Source organism: Cebus imitator, unplaced genomic scaffold, assembly GCF_001604975.1.
Source record: "Cebus imitator isolate Cc_AM_T3 unplaced genomic scaffold, Cebus_imitator-1.0 Scaffold137, whole genome shotgun sequence".
Lineage (NCBI taxonomy): Eukaryota > Metazoa > Chordata > Mammalia > Primates > Cebidae > Cebus > Cebus imitator.
In genome coordinates this window covers 1,736,507-1,759,006 of record NW_016107452.1, presented here as the reverse complement: position 1 = coordinate 1,759,006, position 22,500 = coordinate 1,736,507, and the positions used below count along the sequence as shown (strand labels likewise).

Genomic DNA, 22,500 nt, shown 5'->3' with positions numbered 1-22,500 from the left:
AAAAAAAAAGTGAAGAGTGATTGGTAATCCACCCCCCACCACCATGAGTGAGCTCCTAGAAGAGCTGGCCATTTAGCACACTACATAAACTGACAGAGATGTTGACATATTTCAGAAGTAGCCAGTGACACTCTTACCATTCAACCTGGGGTTTCACCATGTTGCCCGGGCTGGTCTTGTACTCCTAGGCTGAGGCGATCTGTCTGCCTCAGCCTACCAAAGTGCTGGGATTACAGGCATGAGCCACTGTGCCTGGCCAGAAGTGAAATTTCTAGGGGATTGGATTTGCTTATATTTAGTCTTATGTAGATAGAGTCTTCCAAAATGGTTATGCCAATTGACATTACCTTCATAAAGAAGTTTTCTTTCCCTTTAAATAATCTTTTTATTTTAGAATGTTAGTATTACAGTAAACTTACAAAGATAGTATACAGAGTTCCTCCATGCCCTTCATTCTCTTTCCCCTGATGCCAACATCTCACATGACCATGGTAGTTACACTTATTGCAATTACTTTGGTTTTGTGACACAGGGTCTTGCTCTGTCACCCAGGCTGGAGTGCAACGGCATAATCTCGGCTCACTGCAACCTCCACCTCCCAGATTCAAGCACTTCTCCTGCCTCAGCCTCCCAAGTAGCTGGGATTACAGGCATGCACCACCACACAGGGCTAATTTTTGTATTTTTAGTTGAGATGGGGTTTTGCCATGTTGGCCAGGCTGGTCTCCAACTCCCGACCTCATGTGATCAGCCCACCTCCGCCTCCCAAAATCCTGGGATTTGGGGCATAAGCCACCATGTCCAGCCCATGGTACACTTATTAAAAGGGTATGTTACTATTAAGTAAATGACACACTGCATTAGGATAGTTGTCAACTATCATCCTTTTTCTGCTTCAGGGTGTAAGCCAGGATGCCACCGTATTGCATTTAGTGTTTCATCTCCATTTCACTTACGAGAAAGATGGTCCAGATGGGTTAAGGAGCTTGCTGAAGTTCACAAAGCTTAGAGAAGAGGCTGAATTAACTTCCACAACAACTACAACAACTTTAATCAGAATTTTCTGAGTTATTTTGTGTCCCGGCATGTGTAGTGGCATCCAACAAGTGATCAGCTCTCTTGAATATCTACCCTTTTCTGGACGCTGGGCACACGCGAATGAAAGGCGAACCACTAAGGTGCTTCCTGTCCTCAACCTTTCAGTTTGGTTTTAGTTCCTGGTGTTGGGAGCAGGGACAGAAACATGCCACTTGCAATTCTGCAGCTTCTCCCTCAGCCTATGACATTGACGGGGCCACTTCTCTGGAAGACGGGCCATTCTGTGTTCTGATCTGTGTCACTCGACCAAGAAGACACTCAGGAAATATTTGCTAAATGTATGAATGCCCAAATATATATATTTTAAATGTGCTGTGCTAAAAACTTGATATTTAAGATGTATGGCCAGGCACGGTGGCTCACTCCTGTAATCCTAGCACTTTGGGAGACCGAGGCGGGTGGATCATTTGAGATTAGCAGTTCGAGACCAGCCTGGCCAACCTGGTGAAACCCCCATCTCTACTGAAAATATGAAAGTTAGCTGAGCCGTATGGCACATGCCTGTAATCCCAGCTGCTCAGGAGGCTGAGGCAAGAGGATCACTTGAACCTGGGAGGAGGAGGCTGCAGTGAGCCGCGACTATGCTGCTTTACTCTGTTGCTCTGTGACAGAGCAAGACCCCATCTCAATTTAAAAAAAAAAAAAAGATGTATGGTGTCAACAGAACCTCTATTGGACAACAGCCCTATTGGATCATGGGATGATTTACTGGGAGGCACAGGTAATGAAACAGGATGGAAGATAATCCCGGTTCTGTCAGATTGCTGTCTTATTTTGGGCAATCCACTTAACTTCTCCGAACCTGTTATCCAGGAACTATAAAATAAGGATACAAATACTGTCTGGCTCCCTATGTATACTTGTCAATGGCTTTGAAAACGGTAACATACTATACACATGTTAGGAAGTGTTGGCTTTATGACACCTAATAATTAAAAATAAGTCACAAAATTGAGAAAACTATTTGTCAGTTCTTCATTTTTGGTTTTTGTTTTGTTTTGTTTTGTTGTAAATGGAGTCTTGCTCTGTCACCCAGGCTGGAGTGCAGTGGCACGATGTTGGCTCACTGCAACCTCCATCTCCCAGGTTCAAGCACTTCTCCTGCCTCAGCCTCCTGAGTAGTTGGTATTATAGGCATGTGCCACCCCACCTGGCTAATTTTTGTATTTTCAGTAGTAGAGACGAGGTTTCACCATGTTGGCCAGAACTGTCTCCAACTCCTGATCTCAAGTGATCCACCTACCTCAGCCTCCCAAAGTGATGGGATTACAGGCATGAGCCAACACCCCCAGCCTGTCAGTTCTTCTAAGTCCAAAAGAAAATGCCTATATCCATAAAATCACTATAGAAACTAACTGAGTAGAAGAACCATTTTGGTGTAGACAAGCTAGAAGGAAAATCATTGATCATTCTATTACTTCTTGAGTGATTAATGGAGAGCCAGCCTATCATGTACAAACATTGTCTATCTGTATTTCACACAATGGAACTAAGAAGAATGTAATATAATGCAACACAAATACCTTACATCGAGTCACAATTAGTCTTGATCTTAAAGCTAGACAGCAATGGCCTTGAGGTTACAGACTATTCCTTAGTGTACCCAGCAAGGAGCCTAGCAAAGAGTTGGCCCTCTGAAAGTGTTTGTTGAATGAATATTTAATTTTGTAGTCTAAATGCATTGGAAACTTTTATGCTCTGATTTTCCTTGAAAATATATTTCGATGAAAACCTGTAGATCAGATTCCTAGAGATTTTAGTCTACAAGAAAAACTTAAGTAAATTAGACTGCAACCTTTTTCAGATTTTGCCTGGGGAGCAGTGACTATGTAAACAAAGTTTTACCAGGGCCAGGTGCAGTGGTTCATGCCTGTAACCCCAGCACTTTGGGAGGCTAAGGCAGGTGAATCACTTGAGCCCAGGAGTTTGAGACCAGCCTGGGCAACATGGCAAAACCCCACCTCTATCCAAAAATAGAAACAAAAAAAAAAAATTAGCCAGGCATGATGGTGTGCCCCTGTGGTCCCAGCTACCTTGGGAGGCTGAGGTGGGAGGATCATTTGAGCCCAGGAGGCAAAGGTTGCAGTGAGCTGTGATTCTGACACTGCACTCCAGCCTGGACAACAGGGTGAGACCTCATCTCAAAAAAAAAAAAAAAAAAAAAAAAAAAAAAAAAAAAAAAAAAAAAAAAAAAAAAAAATTACCAGAAGCTTTAGGGGACCGAAAGAGAGACTCATAATGAAAAAAAAAGTGTTTAAAAAACAAAAGTCAGAGTTCTATACCTACGTCTGACCTGATCTGATATCACACACAAGAAGGCAGAGCATTTCTCTGAATCATGATCTGATCCCAACTTAGAAACATACCCCCATGTTGGGAAAACACGTTGTCTCTCCACTTGCTACAGCAAGTTCTTTGAAATCATCTTCTCCCCAAGGTAGTGTTGTCAAAAAATAGCCGCTCACACTTACGTGAACTCTCAGATGGACCGCTGGCAAGAGAACATCAGCAAGTTTGGCAAGTGAATTCCCTCGCTGATAATAAATAAGGAGTAAGGGGAATGAAGATGGGCATTTTGGCTGGACTCCAAATGCGAAAACCTGCCTATATACCTTCAAAATGATGCAAGATTGCAGTTTGTTTAATGTTCATCTTATGTGCTTAATTACTGATAGTGCTTGACTAATTATTTCTTGTTTTGTAGACTATTTAAACAGAGAAGGAAAGCTAGCTATATACTTTTGTATAGCGAATGAGGATTTGTAACTCATTTTTGTAATCGCGTAATTCCCGGAGGGCTTCATTACAAACACGAAAGAAAACAGGATGCTAAGAGCAGGTGACAGTCTAATTTCCACAGGTAAGGGCGAAAGCATTAGAGTGAAGTAATGGAAAATAAAATGAAAAATAGCCTTTAGATGTTTCCATCCACGTAAGGTGTTTTCATGTTAATAAGAGAGAAAACTGCAAATACAGCAAAGATATCTTCGTTTGGTACCGACATCTCTTCTGATGCCTGATTTGATCCAACAACTCTGAAATGAACCACAAAATGGACCCCGGTTTTCTTATTCATGAATCTAAGCATTTGGCAAGTTGCATATGGTACCGTCAACTGGGACCCTTTCTCTGTTTTCACTCTTTTACTTTATATAATTTTTACTATAAATTCTTGGTCAGCTAAAGCCATTACGCCAGATTTCAAAATGTTTGGAAAAATGTGAGGCTTAAAGCAAAGGATAAAACAAGAGACCCTAGAGATTGCAGATTGGTGGGAATTACTTCTAAGCACAAACAACGTTGCCTCTTGAAAGGAAATCAGATTCGGTGGTCATGAGGCCAAGGACCATTTTTTTTTTTTTTTTTTGGAGAACGGACTCTAAGTGGTATTAGATGTTTGGGGAAGTAAGAGGGGATCCTGAATAAAGTATGAGCTATGGATCCTGCCATTAAGACATGAAGAAACTAATTGGAAATTTGAAATAGGACATTTGAAAGAACAGCAAACGCCATCTTCGACATCCTGTTGTCAACATCACAAGGGCCACCATTTACTAAGCTCTTGCTGTGTCTCATACTGAGATGCAATCTTCACTTATTCTTACATTGTCACAAAAAGCTTCCCAGCATGCCTGACCAGCCCCTTTTCCAGGTGTTGAAATTCAGGTCTATGACCTTGAAGGATGAGCTCCTTGCCCTCAACTTCCTCAATTTTTTTTCTTGTGTTTTTCTACCTTAACAAGCACTAAGGATTATAGAAGTTAAACTTGTTTCTAGTAAATTCCTCCCTCTCTCCCTTTCTCCTTTCCAGATCCAGGCAGGAGTACAGTGGCACAATCATAGCTCACTGCAACCTCGGACACCTGGGCTTAAGCGATCCACCCACCTCAGCCTCCCAAATAGCTAAGACTGTAGGCATGCACCACTATGCCTGTTTTGTTTTGTTCTGTTTTCAATTTTTTTATAGAGACAGTACTTTGCTATGTTGCCCAGGCTGGTCTCAAACTCCTGGCCTTAAGGGATTATAGGGATTGTCTTACCTCAGCCTGTTGAGTTTCTGGGATTACAGGCATGAGCCTTGCCTGGTAAATTTCAGGCAAGCAATTTCACTAGCATTGTTGGGCAAGAAGCCCGATACTGGGTGTTGTAGGGAAGGGGTCTTTAAAGGAAATCAAGGAGTAAAACTGGTACCATTTACAGAACCCTGACATGTACGAAGCAGTGTACTACATTCTTCATACATATTATCTCATGATATCCTCACAATATCCCTGTAATATAGGCGTTAATCATAATATAATATTTTACATTTATTAAGTGCTAACATGCTTCAGAGACTAAACCAAGCCTTTTATATGTGTTGTTTCTTTTGATGCTCCCCCAAACCCTATAAAGTAGTTTTGATGATCAATCATCCTCATTTAGCTGAAGAGTAAACTGAGGCTTAGAGAGGTCAGTTTGTTCCAAAGTTATGATAGTTACTTTACTCAGTGTCAGGGATAGGGATTGAACCCAGGGGCCTGCCTGCCAAGTTCATACTTCTCAATGCCATGGTAGACCATCATTCAGCGTGGTATTTTTTGTTTTATTTTTGAGACAAAGTCTCGCTCTGTCGCCAGGCAGCAGGTTGGAATGTAGTGGCGTGATCTTGGCTCACTGCACCCTCCACCTCCGCGTTTAAGTGATTCTCCTGTCTCAGCCTCCAGAGTCACTGGGCCTACAGGCGTGCACTACCACACTCAGCTATTTTTTGTGTTTTTGTAGAGACGGGTTTCACCATGTTGGCCAGGATGATCTCAATCTCTTGACCTCGAGATCCACCGGCCTCAGCCTCCCAAAGTGCTGGGATTACAGGCATGAGCCGCCGCACCCGGCCGGTACTTTTATTTATTATAACTCAGACAGGCTACGTCATCAGCCCAGGGTCATGAGGCTAAGGAATTGTGGCTTGGGATTCGCATCCACAGTCCGCCCTCTGCAGCGGTATGCAGCACCTATGCAGCACCGGCCCTGCAAACAGGCAGAGCTGCTCAAGAGGCCAGGCAGTGGTATTCAGAACCCCAGCGGACATTCTTTGAGCCAATACCAGGGATGATAAAAATTACAGGGAATGCTTTGTCTTGGGGAATCTTCCTCTCTGGTCACAGCGACAAAGAGAAAGGACCTGCCGGAGCCTATAAACATAAATCATCTGACCCGTAAAAGGCATAGGAGGGGATGTACAATTGGACAGACCTGGTTTCATATCCCCTCTCATCCAGGAGTATCTGTGGGCTCTTAAGTCATTTAACTTTTTGGACTGCTGGGCTTAACTATAACATGTAAATAAAACCAACTATATTGCCGTGTGGTAGAGTGAGTTGGACATTAGACATCCAAGGATATTTCTAGATTCATTCATCCAATAAATATTAATTGTCTACTATGCGGTGAGCCTTCTTCTAGGCCCTGGAAATACAACAGTGAGCAAAAAAGACAAAGATCTCAGTACTTTCAAGCTTACATTCTTCTAGAGATGGGGAGAATAAACATGAAATTCACATATGTCTATGTCTGTATCTAGATCCATGTCTGTGTCTCCATCTATGTCTATATCTATGTGATAAAATAAGTGTCACAAGGAATACAAAGCAGAAAAAGGAAGAGAGGGTGAACTGTCAGAGAGGCTGCTATTTTACATTGAGTGGTGAGAAACAGCTTCACTGAGAAAGTGTCGGTTGAGCAAAGCCCTTTGGAGAAGAACAGCTCATGGTGCTATATGGGAAGAATACTCCCAGGCAGAAGGAACAGCAAGGGCAAAGCATCAGAGACAGGAGCACACCTGGCATGTCTGAGGAATGGCTGAAGAAGAACAAGAGATAAGGACAGTAGGTGGAGACAGGTCAGAGGGAGGAGGCAGGAGGCTCAGAGGAAGGAGGCAGGCAGGGTATACACAGAGCTTGGTGTCCTATTGTGAAGATTTTGCCTTTTAATCAGCCTGAAATGGGATACAATGAATAAAGTCTTAGATGGAAGAAAAAGGGCTAAGTTTCCTGGTTTCCTCCCTCATCTGACTAAATTAAGAGACGAAGGAAGTGTCAAAATACAAGACCTTCTTCCTTACTGATCTGGGCCCAACGACCTGGGAGGGCTTGTAAGGAATTCGTTTCTAGAACAGGTATTTAAGTGTCCTGGGGCTCTTCCAGCCAGCAGAAATAGGAATCAGTTAAGTTAATGGGCAAAGTAATAAGACTATACAGAGGAAACACATTTTCATACTTTATGCCTTAATTTTAAGTAGAGTTACAAGATTTCCTGTAGGAATTCAGAGTGTTATCTTATTTTATGCCCCAAACTAGAAAGAGTGTTCCACTGGGTTTGCCAAGCTGTTAAGATGAAAATATCTGTTTGAGCACAGCATAATAGATGAGGTGTTTAAGGCATTTTCCTTTAGATTTTTGGTTAATCTTCTTTTAGTTAATTTTCTGAGATAAAATCCAGTTATAAATAACCTGAGGGTACCCTAACTGGGCTGTTCGGAGAATGGCAAATCTTTAATAGCCAGAACTTCTGCCTTTTAGAGATCTCTAGAGAAAGCAGCACTTTGAAAATTATCCAAAGCAAAATAAGTCGAAAGCATTAACAAATTAAAGAGAGTGAGAGAGAGAGAAGAAAGAGGCGAATGAGAAACTTCTTTGACATTCACAAGACAGCAGATCTTACCCTTGAAACTCCTTTAAAAAAAAAAAAAAAAAGAAGAGTCAAGCATTCAAAATCTATTTGTTGATTACAATAGAGAATTGGTGAGTTTCTGTCATAAGAAAGTCTCAGAAAATTCATCCTTTTTTTTACAAAAGGAAAGAAGATAAAAATCCAGACAAAACGCCCTAAGCACTGAAGAAAGGGCATAACCATAAAGAGCCATCACTTAGACTGCACTATAGTGGGTACAATCTTAACACAAGAAGGTTTAGAACTGCTTTTAAAGGTAGCTGGTGGAAGAATTAAAAAAAAAAAAAAAAGGAAAACAAAACTTTAAGTGTTTTCTGTTGTTAAAATGTAAAGCAAAAATTGTTTAAAGGATTATAAGGTAGCATAGGTATGGAAGTCATGTACACAAGTTGAAGTATGGGCACTTCCTCAGCACAAAAAGAGCAGGTTGGCTGCTATCCATCTGCAGTGTATACAGTACCACGGAGCCTGCTGATAAAAACTAAGAGAGGGTGGGAGACCTAAAGTGGGAATAGCTCAAAACAAAACAAATCTGTAGGACCAGAAAATGGAGGGTGATTATTCCCAGGTACTCATAGGCCAAATGGTGTCAGGAAAAAGAATTAGAACAAGTTTCCACCAAGTAATAAAAGGGTGGGAGAATCATTCTTTTAAAAAACGAGTAAGATGCCCTAGAAACCTGTAAGGCAATAACCCTGTCACCAATCGTAGGATTACCCAGGACAAGCATAGCCTACACTGACAGGCCGGTTGAAAGGGTATACAGAGTTGTAATTGAGGAGGAAATTGCCCCCGTGGCTTAGAAAAACCAAGTCTTGTTTATGGGTTTGCCTCCATCTTTCTAAGCTTATAAGGTGGCTGGTGAAATGTACCGGGACTCTGACCATACTCAGTCACCTTGAGATAAGGGATATGAAGAGTTGCGAAGGGAGGCAAAGCAAATTCCATATAGCCAAGCAGAGAGAGAAGGAAAAACAGATTAAATAGCAATCAAAACACTCTCCCCCTGTTAACGAAGAACCTGCCAAACTGATTTGCTATTTTTTGCCATTCTAGCTAGGCAGATCAGACACTTGAAAATTATTAATTTGGAATAGACACCAGAATGTCTTATGTACTGGGAGCCTCGTAAAGGTGACTGTGATTGAGATCAGCACACTGGGGTTAACAGAAAGCTATTACTTTATTGACTAGGAGTGGTAGAGCCCAAAAGAACAGTGAACATCCAGCACTGAAATTCCACCTGGCTGTTCCTCAGACAGGTCTGAGCTGCTTAATCTCAGGCAATCTTGCACCATTCCTGAATTCAAACTCATGAAGTAGAGAGTGAGCCTGAGACCCTCTTCAGAATCGACTGAGTCTGCTGGACAGGAAGAGCTAGCTTGTTGAGTCGTCTTATTGCAGATGAATTAATAACATTCTCAGAAGCATGGGATATTGAAAGATTCCTTTAAGAGGCCAAGTCCTCAAAGGCATGTATGCAATGTGAAATTACTGGGGCAGGTCTTCCTGGCTCAATTGCCTGTTTTTATAGGGTTGTGTCTCTGTCCTTGAAGGGGAACTCTTGGGGCTTTTTGAGGGATCATTTACCACCTCCTGTAGGCAAGTCCAGTGGAAATCACTTCTAATGTTGATTCTCAGCCAAATATACTCCTTTGTAGAAGGCCTGTGTAGGAGGGTTTGCTTGGAACAGTCAGGTAGATGTTCTGGCATCCCATGACAACCTAAGTCATGACAGTCAGCCAAAAAAAAAAAAAAAAAGAAAAGAAAAACTCTTGGGCGCACAGACACAGTTGAAGCTGTTTCCATTTTTCTCCACTACCCACTGCCAATATGTCTTTAAGTCACTTGCCATCTGAATCTGCAGTGGAGACCATCCAGACATCTTTTGCCATTCATAACATCGACTTCTTCCTGTATACCAGGTGCTGCAGTGAGCCGTGGGCAGCCACCACAGTAGGCTCAGACAGGTTCACAATTTTCTGAAATTGACCCAGATGGAGGTGGCAGAAGCAGGTCTGTGTTCCAGGGGAGCGGGACTTGACAGCTTTGGCAACTGCAGTCTCTTCTCTCTGGTCCGCTTTCCCTCCGGTCCGCTTTCCCTCTGCTCATAGCCTTTCACTCACCCAAGATCATGCCTGCTCAGGTTGAAGCCCTCTGTTCAAGTTTCCAACCCTGGGACTCTATTCCTGGCGGCTCAAGTGGAAGCTCTTTCTTTACCTTGATTACCGTGGGTAGGTACGCCTTTGCTAGTGCCACTAGAATGGAGTCTTCTGAGATACTAGGAACTTATCTGTGACTGCTCATTGCTACACTCCCAGGGAATGACCACACGACCTGGAAAAACATACCCTTCCAAGTATCTTATTTTATTTCATAATTGTATTTATTTAGTTATTTATTCAAGACGGAGTCTTGCTCTGTCACCAGGGTGGAGTGCAGTGGTGTGATCTTGGCTCACTTAAACCTCCGCCTCCCGGGTTCAAGCGATTCTCCTGCCTCAGCCTCCCAACTAGCTGGGATTACAGGCTTGCGCCACCACACCCAGCTAATTTTTGTATTTTTAGTAGAGTCAGGGTTTCACCATATTGGCCAGGATGGTCTCAGTGTCTTGACCTCATGATACACCCACCCCAGCCTCCCAAAGTGCTGAGATTATAGGCATGAACCACCACCCCAGCCTCATTTTATTTTTGAGGCAGGGTCTCACTGTGTTGCACAGGCTGGAGTACAGTGTTAAGATCATAGCTCACTGTAGCCTTGAACTCCCAGGCTGAAGCAATCATCCTTCCTCAGCCTCCCAAGTAGCTGGGATGACAGGCATACACAATCATGCCAAGCTGAGTTTTAAAAAACATTTTATATAGCTGGGCGCAGTGGCTCACACCTGTAATCCCACCACTTCCAGAGGCCGAGGTGGGCGGATCACCTGAGGTCCGGAGTTCAAGACCAGCCTGCCCAACATGGGGAAACCCCGTCTTGACTAAAAATACAAAAAGTAGCCAGGTATGGTGGTGGGCACCTGTAATCCCAGCTACTTGGGAGGCTGAGGCAGAAGAATGGCTTGAACACGGGAGGCGGAGGTTGCAGTGAGCCGAGATCATGTCACTGCACTCCAGCCTGGGTGACAAGAGTGAAATTCCACCTCAAAAAATAACAAAATAAAAATTTTATAGAGATGAGGTATCATGCGTTGCCCAGACTAGTCTTCAACTCCTAGCCCCAAGTAATCCTCCTACCTCAGACTCCCAAAGTGCTGGGATTACAAGGTATGCGCCACTGTGCCTAGCCCTCCAAGTATTTAAAATGAATGGATATCTCCCAAAGGCTAAACTGTAAGAGACTGAACAACTTACATTCTTACCACATCTGATAGATGGTAAATATTTGCCATCTATTTAAAAGGAAAAAAAAAAATCAGTGTAAGGAGATAGTAAACTTGAAGGGTGATGACCAGAACTCTGATAATACAAACCTTCCCTTCTTAATTCCACTTAGGAGCCACAGGCTGGTACTTAGTGACATTCAAACCTCTAAAATACATTATTAAACCTTTTTAATCAAAGTGTAATTACATGCAGAAAAGCACAAACATATTAAGTGCACATCTCAAATTTTTCACAAACTCAATACATAAAAGGAACCAAGACCCGGATGGAGGAAGAGAAAAGGACCAGCATTTAAAGTGGACCTCTCAGCCAGGTATGGTGGCTCACGCCTGTCATCTCAGCATTTTATGAGACCAAGGCAGGAGGATTGCTTGAGGTCAGGAGTTCCAGACCAGCCTAGGCAACACAGGAAGACCTCATCTGTACACAAACACAAAAATTAGCCAGGCATGGTGAAATAGGCCTGTGTTTCCAGCTACAAAGGAGGTTTTGAGGTGGGAGGGTCGCTTGGGCCCAAAAGGTCAAGGTTGCAGTGAGCTGAGATCACCCCACTGGCCTCCAGCCTGAGCAAAAGAGTGAGAGACTCTGTCTCAAAACAATTTAAAAATAGAGAAATAAAGGGGCCTCTACATGTGAGGTAAGTGTTGATGCTTTAATAACCACCAAGATGGCAGCTTTGGAAGGCAAATAAAGAGGAACGCAGAGAGTGGCTGGGCACGCTGCCTGTCCATGGCGTCGGGAAATGTCAGATAAGTAACGGGATGAGAAAGGCAATGAGCACGTACTGAATTTGCACCATGAGCCCTACGATATTTTAGTTAATTATTTTTAAAATACAGAAAATGAGGCTTAGAGAGATTAGTGCACTAGTTCAAGGTCACAGATGCCAGGTCTGTGTGACACTGTAGCCCTTTATCCTCCGCTGTAACTCACTGTCTCATCTCTCAGCCTGACATTTTCTTTAACTCCTCTCTTTAAAACAAGATGGCTATTTTCATATCAATGATATGGGTAATAGCTTTAATTATGACACTGCTGAGTCTTCAGTCTGCAACAAGTATTTCCCCCACATTATTTCCTTATGCCCATCTTTCTTATGAGAAAACTGAGATTCAGAGAAATTAAGCAAACTTTTCTGAGCTCTCACAGAGATCTTGGTAATAGCAGAGTTGGGATTTGAAACCAGGCAGCCTGATTCTTCTCTTTCTTTCTTTTTTTTTTTTTTTGAGACGGAGTCTCGCTCTGTCACCCAGGCTGGAATGCAGTGGCATGACCTCAGCTCACTGCAACCTCTGTCTCCTGGGTTCAAGCAATTCTCCTGCCTCAGTCTCTGGAGTAGCTGGGGTTACAGGTACATGCCACCATGCCCAGCTAATTTTTTTTTTTTTTTTTAATTTTTAGTAGAGACTGAGTTTCACCATGTTGGTCAGGCTAGTCTCGAACTCCTAACCTTCTGATCCACCCGCCTAGGGCTTCCAAAGTGCTGGGATTACAGGCATGAACTACTGCGCCCAGCCCCAGGCAGCCTGAGTCTACAGCTTTCACTGTTAGACGCTGTCTCTGAAAGTACCTGCAATTATAAACAGAATTCCTTTGTAATTCCTTTCCTTCATAATTTCTCATCAGAAATGGCAACAGAACATCTTACATACTTCAAACACTGCTTAGAAGATTGAAAGAGATTTGTGCCATAGACTACAGATTTTTCTCTAGTTGGCATTTGTGGAGTGGCCTCTGAGAGTGTCTGCAAGGCCACAGTCAGGTTCTCCCTAGGGCATGGCTGGAAGAAAATAGGTTGAGGGGCCACAAAGGAGTGGCCTGGGGTGGGGCTCAGTGGCTCGTGCCTGTAATGCCAGCACTCTGGGAGGCCGAGATGGGCAGATCACTTGAAGCCAGGAGTTTGAGACCAGCCTGGCCAAGAGGGTGAAACAGCTTCTGGGCATGGTGGCACCCCCGGTAGTCCCAGCTGCTTGGAACAGGAGAACGGCTTGAACCCGGAGGGCGGAGGCTGTATTGAGCCGACATTGCACCGCTGCACTCCAGCCTAGGTGACCTGGTACTGGCCAGTTCTCTATAGCCGGTGTCCTAGTGCATTTCCTAGTTAGCCTCAATTTGGGGTTTAGATTGTCACCACAGCTCCAGAGTCGTCCAAGCGTGAACTGGCTCCCTGGAGATCTTGTCACCTGAGGCTTACAGGACTCCTTTCGGACCACCCATGTGCAGAAGCATCAGAAACTGCGATGGACACAGCCTTCATCAAAGCCTGCGCCAACCATTCAGCTGTCCTCCTGGTGCTTTGTAAACATCATTATAAGGCTTTAATCCGGGCATCAAGGCTCAAGTTCACCCCCAGTCCCTCCTCCTGCCTCTGAGACATGGTTATTCAGCAAGTTCAGCAGTGCATACAGGTTATAAGAATAACGACAAAGCTGTGTGGGGGGGGAACCCCCTCTCTTCCTGTCTTATGACAGCAGCAGGTGTTTTTACCCCTGGGTGACTCGTTAAAAAAAAAAAGCTTCAGGAATGTTGGGAATTATTATATTCAATCTAGAATACCATGTGTTCATTCGATATTCAAAAAATATTTACTGAATTGCTTCTATGAGCAATAGGGGATAATGTAAAAAATCATTTTACCTTGAGAAATTAAATTCCCTGGAAGAATTAACCATAAGCAGAGTCTATGTGACCCTGGCTATTGGGACACTTAAGATGCTGGAGGTCATGTTAAGCCAGAATCAGGCAGACAGTTACAGATTTTAAAGAATTGATTAGATTAGGATGGGCATGGTGGCTTATGCCTATAATCCTAGTGCTTTGGGAAGCCAAGGTAGACAGATTGCCTGAGTTCAGGAGTTAGAGTCCAGCCTGGGCAACACGGTGAAACTCCATCTCTGCTAAAATACAAAAAATTGCTGGGCATGGTGGTATACGCCTGCAATCCCAGCTACTTGGGTGGGTGAGGCAGGAGAATTGCTTGAACCAGGGAGGTGGAGGTTGCAGTCAGCTAAGATCGGCACCACTGCACTCCAGCCTGGGTGACAGAGCAAGACTCTGTCTCAAGAAAAAAAACAAAAAAGAATGGTGGGGGTGAGAAGGGAAACAAAGGGAGAAGAGGAAGAAGAATCAGATATTTAAAAGATCAGTGAATTTTTTTGTTTTTGTTTTGGTGTTTTTAAATCTGACACAGAAAAATGAGCTCTGAATCTTGAATTGAGACATTGTATCTATTCTGGTTATGACCATGACGGTAGGTCATTCAAGCTTGGATCTTAGCCTTCCCATCTGCAAAATGGGAAGGTCAGAGGAAACGTTCTCTCACGGACCCTGTAATTCTACCGTTTGAAAAACTTATGATTCTTAGAATGAAAAGATGTAATGTGTGTCTATACATTTCTTTAGTCAAATTGAAATGGAGTCATTGCCATCAAGCAAAACAGAAAGCGGAGTCCTGGATGCGTATCAGGAGAATCTTTAGGAAGCAGAGTACCTGCCATCCCGGGTCTGCGGTTTAGGAGAGGTAAAGGAATTTCCCTCTTCCCATTTGATGGTTGACTCATTCCCTGTCAGAGCACTTAGGCCTGGCCTTACAGGTGGACAGGCAACAGACAGATACTTTGATCAATGATTTGTAGTTGACGTAAGAGGTCCCCCTGAGGACGGAAGACAGATCAGCGGGGAGACTTCGATCTGTGTCACTCAGCTTTCAAAACCTTTAAGCCCCCCATCAACACAGACTCCCAAGGCAGTGATGTAAATGATACATCCCAAATGTGCTTTGGAAAACTCCCTCAGTTATTTGGAAAAAAGAGCCCGAGAGTAAAAGGGAGATAAACACGTACACGCAAAGTCACTGCAGAGCAAATGCTAAATCTTTTCTCTGCTGGCTTTTGGCTCCGCTAAGAGGCTATCTGGGGGCAAGACGTATTGTTGTTTAGAAACTAGAAATCTACAACTCAGCAGCGCTTGCTCATCTAAACCAGAGTGGGCGATGTACTGTAAGCAGGCCACCACTCCCCACGTCCACAGAAATATCACAGAATCTGTCATCTATCATGACTCCCCAGGCCACCACTCCCCACGTCCACAGAAATATCACAGAATCTGTCATCTATCATGACTCCCCTTCCCAGTGAGCCCATATGCAGCTTCAGAATTCTTTTCCACATAGCACTTCAATCGGCTGTTTCCACTGACCAGACTTGGGTCATAAAATGAACCCTATTTTGCATCCTTCGTCTAAATTGTTGCCAGATGAGTTGGGAGGGAGGGCTATGTGTCCTTCTTGTGTATAAACTTGTGTCAGTGACTGTCATCCAGGCAATTGTTAACTGACAATATAATCCATGGAAAACCATTTTGAGTCGCAAAGACAGGATGCAGTCTGGATGCCTGGGTAACAGCTGAGAGAGACTGAAGATTGTCAAAACCAACTCGTTGGCTTTCCCGGATCCCCTTCTAACCTCTGAATGTTTCATTCCTAGCAGGGTGACAGGGTAGAGCTGTGCTTCAGGGAAACTGGGACCCCACCCACCACAGAGTCTACAGGACACTAATAAGACAGCTGATGGTTGACTACAATGCATACACCATTTTAATTATGTATACCAGTGTGTTGAAAATGATACTCTAATGTAATCAAAACCAATGTAAATAAACATACAGTGGTTATCTCTGAATGATAGGATTATGGGTCACTTTTGTTTTCTTCCTTTAAAACTTTGGTTTTATTTTCTGATGTTTTACAGATCACATGCGTGTGTGTGTGTGTGTGTGTGTGTACGTGAGTGTGTCTGTGGACGTTTTCATGCAGGTGATGTTTGAATGGAAAAGGGGAAAAAAGTGCAAATGTCTAAGGGGTGCAAACATATAATAAAAATCCGTGAGAGAACCAGAGAGTAAAAGGAAGAGCTACAGGTCTTTTCTCTCTTGCTAGACAGATTCTTAATGGTCACTATTTGAGGGTGAGGGACAGGGGCATGTCAGTTTTAGATGTATGTAGTGAGCCAGGGCCTATGAATGTTCTCCGCATCAGTTCCAACCTTCTCTTCTCTTCAATTTCAGAGTGATTCCTGCTACACTGGTGGACAGATAGCAACAGAATTTGTCTAATTATATACAACGAGTGAAAATCTTCCTATGTCCCTATAGCTATTGGCTCAGTCATGATGTAAGGGTCCTGGAATTCATTCGTTATGACTTGATTAACATGAAATTCTCATGCCATATGATTTAACCATTGTAATTATACAGCGTGATGACTGTTAGTAAATGTATGCAGTTGTGCAGCCATGACCAGAGTCTTGTCCCAGAACATTTTCTTCACCCCACAAAACTGCCCCACCCTTTCCAGGTAATCCCCTCCGCTCGCTCCCAGACCTAGGCAACCATCATTCTGCTTTCTGTCTACAGAGTTTTATCTTTTCCAGAAATTTCACATAAACGTTATCATACAATATGTGGTCTTTATGACTGGCTTCTTTCACTTAGCGTAATGTTTTTGAAGCTTATCTATGTTATTAAATGTATCCGTAGTTAATTCCTTTTCATTGCTGAGTAGTATTCCATTGTGTGGATAGACCACCATTGTTTCTCCATTCCCCAGCTGACAGACATTTGGGTGTTTCCAGTGTTTGGCTATCAGGGATGATGCTGCTAGGAACATTCATGAACAAGCCTTTGTATGAGAATTTGGTTTTATTTCTTTCCAGTACGTTCTTAGGAATGGAATTGCTGAGTCATGTATGTGTGTATTTAGCTTTTTAAGACACTGGACAATCTTAAACTATGCCTCGTGGTTAAAGCCAACCTAGTAGGCATGTCAAGGTCTGGGTCTACGGTTCATTTCATAGTGGCAGTGACGAGGTCAGAAAGGGGCTCAGATTGACAGTATAAAAATTAGTTCCACAATGTACAGTACACAGCTCATCAACTGTAGTACTTTAAAAAACTCATTTAATAAGCTCGGGAAGGTGGAAGGCGCCTGTAATCCTAGCTACTCAGGAGGCTGAGGCAGGAGAATCGCTTGAACCTGGGAGATGCAGGTTGCAGGGGGCAGAGATTGTGCCACTGCACTCCAGCCTGGGTGATAGAGTGTGTCTTAAAACACACACACACACACACACACACACACACACACACACACTCATTTAACTTCTCTGAGTCTCAGTTTCCCTACCTGTAAATTGGAAACTGTAATAGCTCTGGATTATGAAGAGTCACTGGTTGACATACATACGATGTATAAAAGATTGTGCCTCATCTCACATTTATTTCTAGAACAAAAAGCCTATCAACAAATACGTACATAAAATAGCAAGGGATATGAAAAGAGATGGGGTTGGTGTTCTTTTTTCTGTTAACCAAGCCAAGACGCTCACTCAAGTTTCCTTTGCATCTGAAGTTCCAGCTCTACCCCACTCACCAGTGTGCCAAAAGATTCGTTGCAGTTTTCTTTGTCGCATACTCTCCACTGTTTTTGTCACTGATCCGCCCTTTCTCATCATTAACCACTTTTAGTGAGCTAAGAACACAACAGAATGCACCTTCCCCAACTGTGAACATTTCCTCAAGACTTCTCCTTCTGCAGAGTCAAGAAGGCCTAGGCCCAGCCTGCAGTAGGACCCTTTAGGACAAATCACAAATTTGAAACCTTTCGGCTCTTATATTGATGCAGCTGGTGGCAAGGGGACAGATCTGAATCTTTAGAACAAAGAAAGAGCCTGCTCCCCAGACCTGAAGCTGTACGCTTTGCTTCTGAGTGTGGTCACCTACTGATCCTACTATTTAAAGAAAAGCTGGAAAGGCCAGTAATTTGGATATGGTCCTAGCTCAAGATACATTACAGACCGTTCCCACTTCCCTGGATAGCCCGTGGCTGGAAACAGCGCATTCCTGGCTTATTGCCAATATCCTTGATTTGCCTGCTCTGCCATTTACTTAGAACAATCAGGCTACGTTGCAAGCCAGGGCAACAAAAACAGCGCCAGGAGCCAGCAAGCTCACAGGGGACGCACCAGTGCCTTGGTGGCCCTGAACACTTAAGTGATTTTGTTCCCCTTCCAATTTTGCGTGGTACATTAACTTTTATTGATAGTTCATAGCTTCAGCAACTGGTCTTGGTTTTACTAACCTGAAGGACAGAGGAACAAGAGGCACCCACAGAGCTGATGTGCAAGAAAAAAAATTGCATGGGATGTCTTGATCCGTCTCAATGTTTTCTTCCCTTGCTACAACCTCTCCTTTAATGAGGGAGTCACTATTATTGCAAGTTAATCATGTCTCAGGCCCCCAGAGGGAGAAAGAGTCAAATGACCACTCAGAAATCTGACTGTGGCTCTCTCCAGGAGAATCTTGGTGGCACAGCAAGGCATCCTGAAACTGCAGGCTCTGATTGATATCACTGCTATGGAGAATGGCAGAAGGGTTCTTGGATGTTTTCATAATACAATTAATTATTAAACAAAAGTTAACCCAGGAGCTAGATGAGGAATCTATGTAATGGAAGAGACAGAGATCAATATTCTCATTGCTCGAAAAAACTTAACATTTCCGGCTAGGATCTGCACCTTGGAGCAGTGTGGTGCGTCTCCGACTCACGCGTGCTATGAATGGCGTAACTGTTTCCCTTTCTGCCTAGTATGTGATCACCTTCGGTTTTTAAAAACCATTATTATTAAAAACAAAATAATTACAGATATGATTTGTTGAGTACATATCAGAGAGGCCAGAGACAGTTCTTTTTTTTTTTATTTTTATTTTTTGAGATCAAGTTTCACTCGTCGCCCAGGCTGAAGTGTAGTGGTGCCATCTGGCTCACTGCAACCTCCGCCTCCCAGGTTCAAGTGATACTCCCGCCTCAGACTCCTGGGTAGCTGGGATTAGAGGCGCTCATCACCATGCCCGGCTAGTTTTTGTATTTTTAGTAGAGATGGAGTTTCACCATGTCGGCCAGGCTGGTCTCGAACTCCTCACCTCAGGTGATTCACCCATCTCGGACTCCCAAAGTGCTGGGCGTGAGCCACTGTGAGCCACTGCTCCCAGCCTGCCAGACGCAATTCTTTGCACTTTACCTACCTTGTCTCAATTCATGCTCACAGCAATCTAATGAATTATAAATTTGTATTGCTATTTTGTGGCAGAGGAAACTGAGGTTCAGGGAGTGTTTGGAATTGTCAAAAGCCTCAGCCAGGAGGAGAAAAGAGCCATGATGTGAATCAAAGTCCACTGGAGTCTAAAGATTTCTCTATGATGTTGACCTCTATTTGCCCTTCGCCCTGACGTACTTCTTTTAAGGAAATCTGTCATTTAATAAGAGTCCTGCAAGCTGTCTTACATCATTTATGAGACGGGCAAGGAATAGAAGTTAGAGAAAGCGAAGAAGAGAAAAAAAAGAGGAAGAGAGTCAATCAAGGAAAAAAACTCATTACATCCTAAATCATCTGCACAATATACAACCTTTAGCACTTTAAAATGTAGGAAACTCATTTTACATATTAGCATATTAAGGTTGTTTAACATATTAAAACATTCACTTTAAAAAAATGGAATTTGAAGGCCGGGCGCAGTGGCTCATGCTTATAATCCCAGCACTTTGGGAGACCAAGGTGAACAAATCACTCGAGGTCAGGAGTTTGAGACCAGCCTGGCCAACATGGTGAAATCCCATTTCTACTAAAAATATGAAACTCAGCCATGCGTGGTGGTTCACACCGGTGGTCCCAGCTACCTGGGGGGCTGAGGCATGAGAATAGCTTGAACCCAGAAGGTAGAGGTTGCAGTGAGCCGAGATCACATCACTACACTCCAGTATGGCCAAGAGAGTGAGACTGTCTCAACGAAAAAAGAGGAATTTGAGAAAAAAAGCCACATGGCCCATACAGCTCTGATTTTATTTACCTAAGATCTCCTGCTCATCCGAGATGTGTCAGACCCTGTGCTAATAGGGACTCTCCAAGCTGGACCCATTGGGACCTCGGCAACCACAGCCAGAATCCACATTCTGGAGGTTGTACGCAGCCTTGTTTCAAAAAGCCAAATCCACGGCTGGGTGCAGTGGCTCACATCTGTAATCCCTGCATTTTGGGAGGCCAAGGCAGATGGAACTCCTGAGCCCAGGAGTCTGAGACCAGCCTTGGCAATATGGGGAAACCCTGTCTCTATATAAAATACAAAAATTAGCTGGGTGTGGTGGCATGCACCTGTGGTCCCAGCTACTCGGGAGGCTGAAGTGGGAGGATGGTTTGAGCCCTGGGAGGTCGAGGCTGCAGTGAACTATGATTGCACCACTGCACTCCAGCCTGGGGGACAGAGCAAGATTCTGTCTCAAACAAGCAAACAAAAAAAGGCCAAATCCTCCCAGTCATGACGCTCATTCAGATGCTTTCATGTCTGAAAGTCCACTTCGATGACATGAAAGTGATCTCACACCACTACATAAATGGGGAAGACCAGGGACAGGTTTTGAGGCAAACACGTGGCAGAATGCTGGAGTGTGCTTCTTTCAAGTCAAGATCGAGTCAGTATTCTACCTGGTATTTGTTTCCCTGAGAGCCTGAGGGGTGTGAAAATCCCTGTCTTGGAAAAAAAAAAAAATCTGTGAAGTAAAAAAGCCTTCATTTTGTATTATCGTCAAATATCCAACATCAAAAATCAATAAGAGAATTCCAGATAAGTTAACCATAGATTTACTGTATGACCCAACAATTCTACTCTCAGTAAGCAGGTAGGTAGTTTGGTTTGATATAAATACGCATACCTAAGAACTGGACATATGTGTTCCGACAGAAACTTATACACAAATGTTCAGAGGAGCTTTATTCGCAATAGCCAAAGGGTGAAAACAACACACACACCCATCAACAGATGAAAGGAGAATAATATTTGGTATATCCACATACTACAATAACATTCAGCCACACAGGGAGTAAAGGACTCGCTGCAACTGTGGCAGAAGCTCAGAAACACGACGCCAAGTGGAAGAAGCCAGTCACAAAAGACCATATATTGTACAATAACGTTTATAGGACACGGACATATTTTCTTGAGAGCCATCCACTAAATCTGTGATTATTTGTTTATGGAGCAACAGGAAAGTAGCACAGTGACCATCCATTAATTCATTCTTTTGTTTGTCTTGCAGGTTCAACAGATACCTACTGAACACTTGTGGCATGCTAAGCACTGTGCTGGGATCTGGTGACACTGAGTTAATAAGAGATGCGGCGCCTGCCTGAACAAGCTTATGGATAGGAGATTCACTCTTAGGCCCTTCTCACAAAGGCAGCCACAAAGCTGAAAGATCACGAGGACTAGTGATGGCTTTGAGCTATGACAGTAAATCAGCAGGGACCAGTGGGTCCTTGGAGACTACATGATGAAAGACAAGGACCCTCTTCCCAGGGACAAATGGAATATAATGCCGCATATGATTTCAGAAGATTCTATGATACCCAGGGGCTGTTCATCAAGGTCCATAGTTAAGAACACTTGGGCTAGAGTTGTTACAAATGACTCTTTGATAAAGAAATTTACCAAGCAGAGAATGTACTGGGAGCGTCTGCTCACTGTTTTCCAAGTTAAAACTTCCTTGACATCACCACCGTGATGATCAATTGTATGTGTCCACTTGCCTGGGCCATGGGATACTCAGATATTTGGTTAAACATTATCTCTAGTGTGTCTGTGAAGATGTTTCTGGATGACATTAACATTTCAATTAGTAGAATGAGTGAAGCAGATTGATCTTCCCAGTGTGGGTGCCTTCATTCAATTCTGTTGAAGGCCTGAATAAAATGAAAGGCTGAGTAAGAAAGAATTTGCTCTCTGCGCTTGACTTCAAGTGGGGACATCAGCTTCTCCTGCCCTTGGACTCAGACATGGATATGGAATGGAACTGATACCATTTGATCTCCTGCTTCTCATGTGTTCAGATTCAGACAAGAACTTTACCATTGGTTGTCCTGGGTTGGAACTTCTCATTTTCTGTAATTCCATGAGTCAATTCCTTATTTAAAAAAAAAAAAATATATATATATATCTTTCTGCATATACATATATAGAAAAATGTGTGTGCATACACATATGTATGTGTGAGCTTATAGGTATATATAGTATACAGTATATAGTATATGTACTATAGTGTATATACGTAGATTATATATACTATTGTGTTTATATATACAATATGGTACATATATGTGCGTGTGTATATGTATACACACTTATACAGTATTCGTATATAGTGTATAATACATATACTATAGTATATATAAAAATATCATAGTTTTTTTTTTTTTTTTTT

General features: G+C 43.1%; 1 protein-coding gene across 1 annotated transcript in view; it reads right to left on the bottom strand.

The window, feature by feature from the left end:
• Positions 1-22,500, bottom strand: part of WWOX (WW domain containing oxidoreductase) — a 1,152,661-nt gene that overhangs the window by 332,125 nt on the left and 798,036 nt on the right. The window lies entirely within an intron of this gene.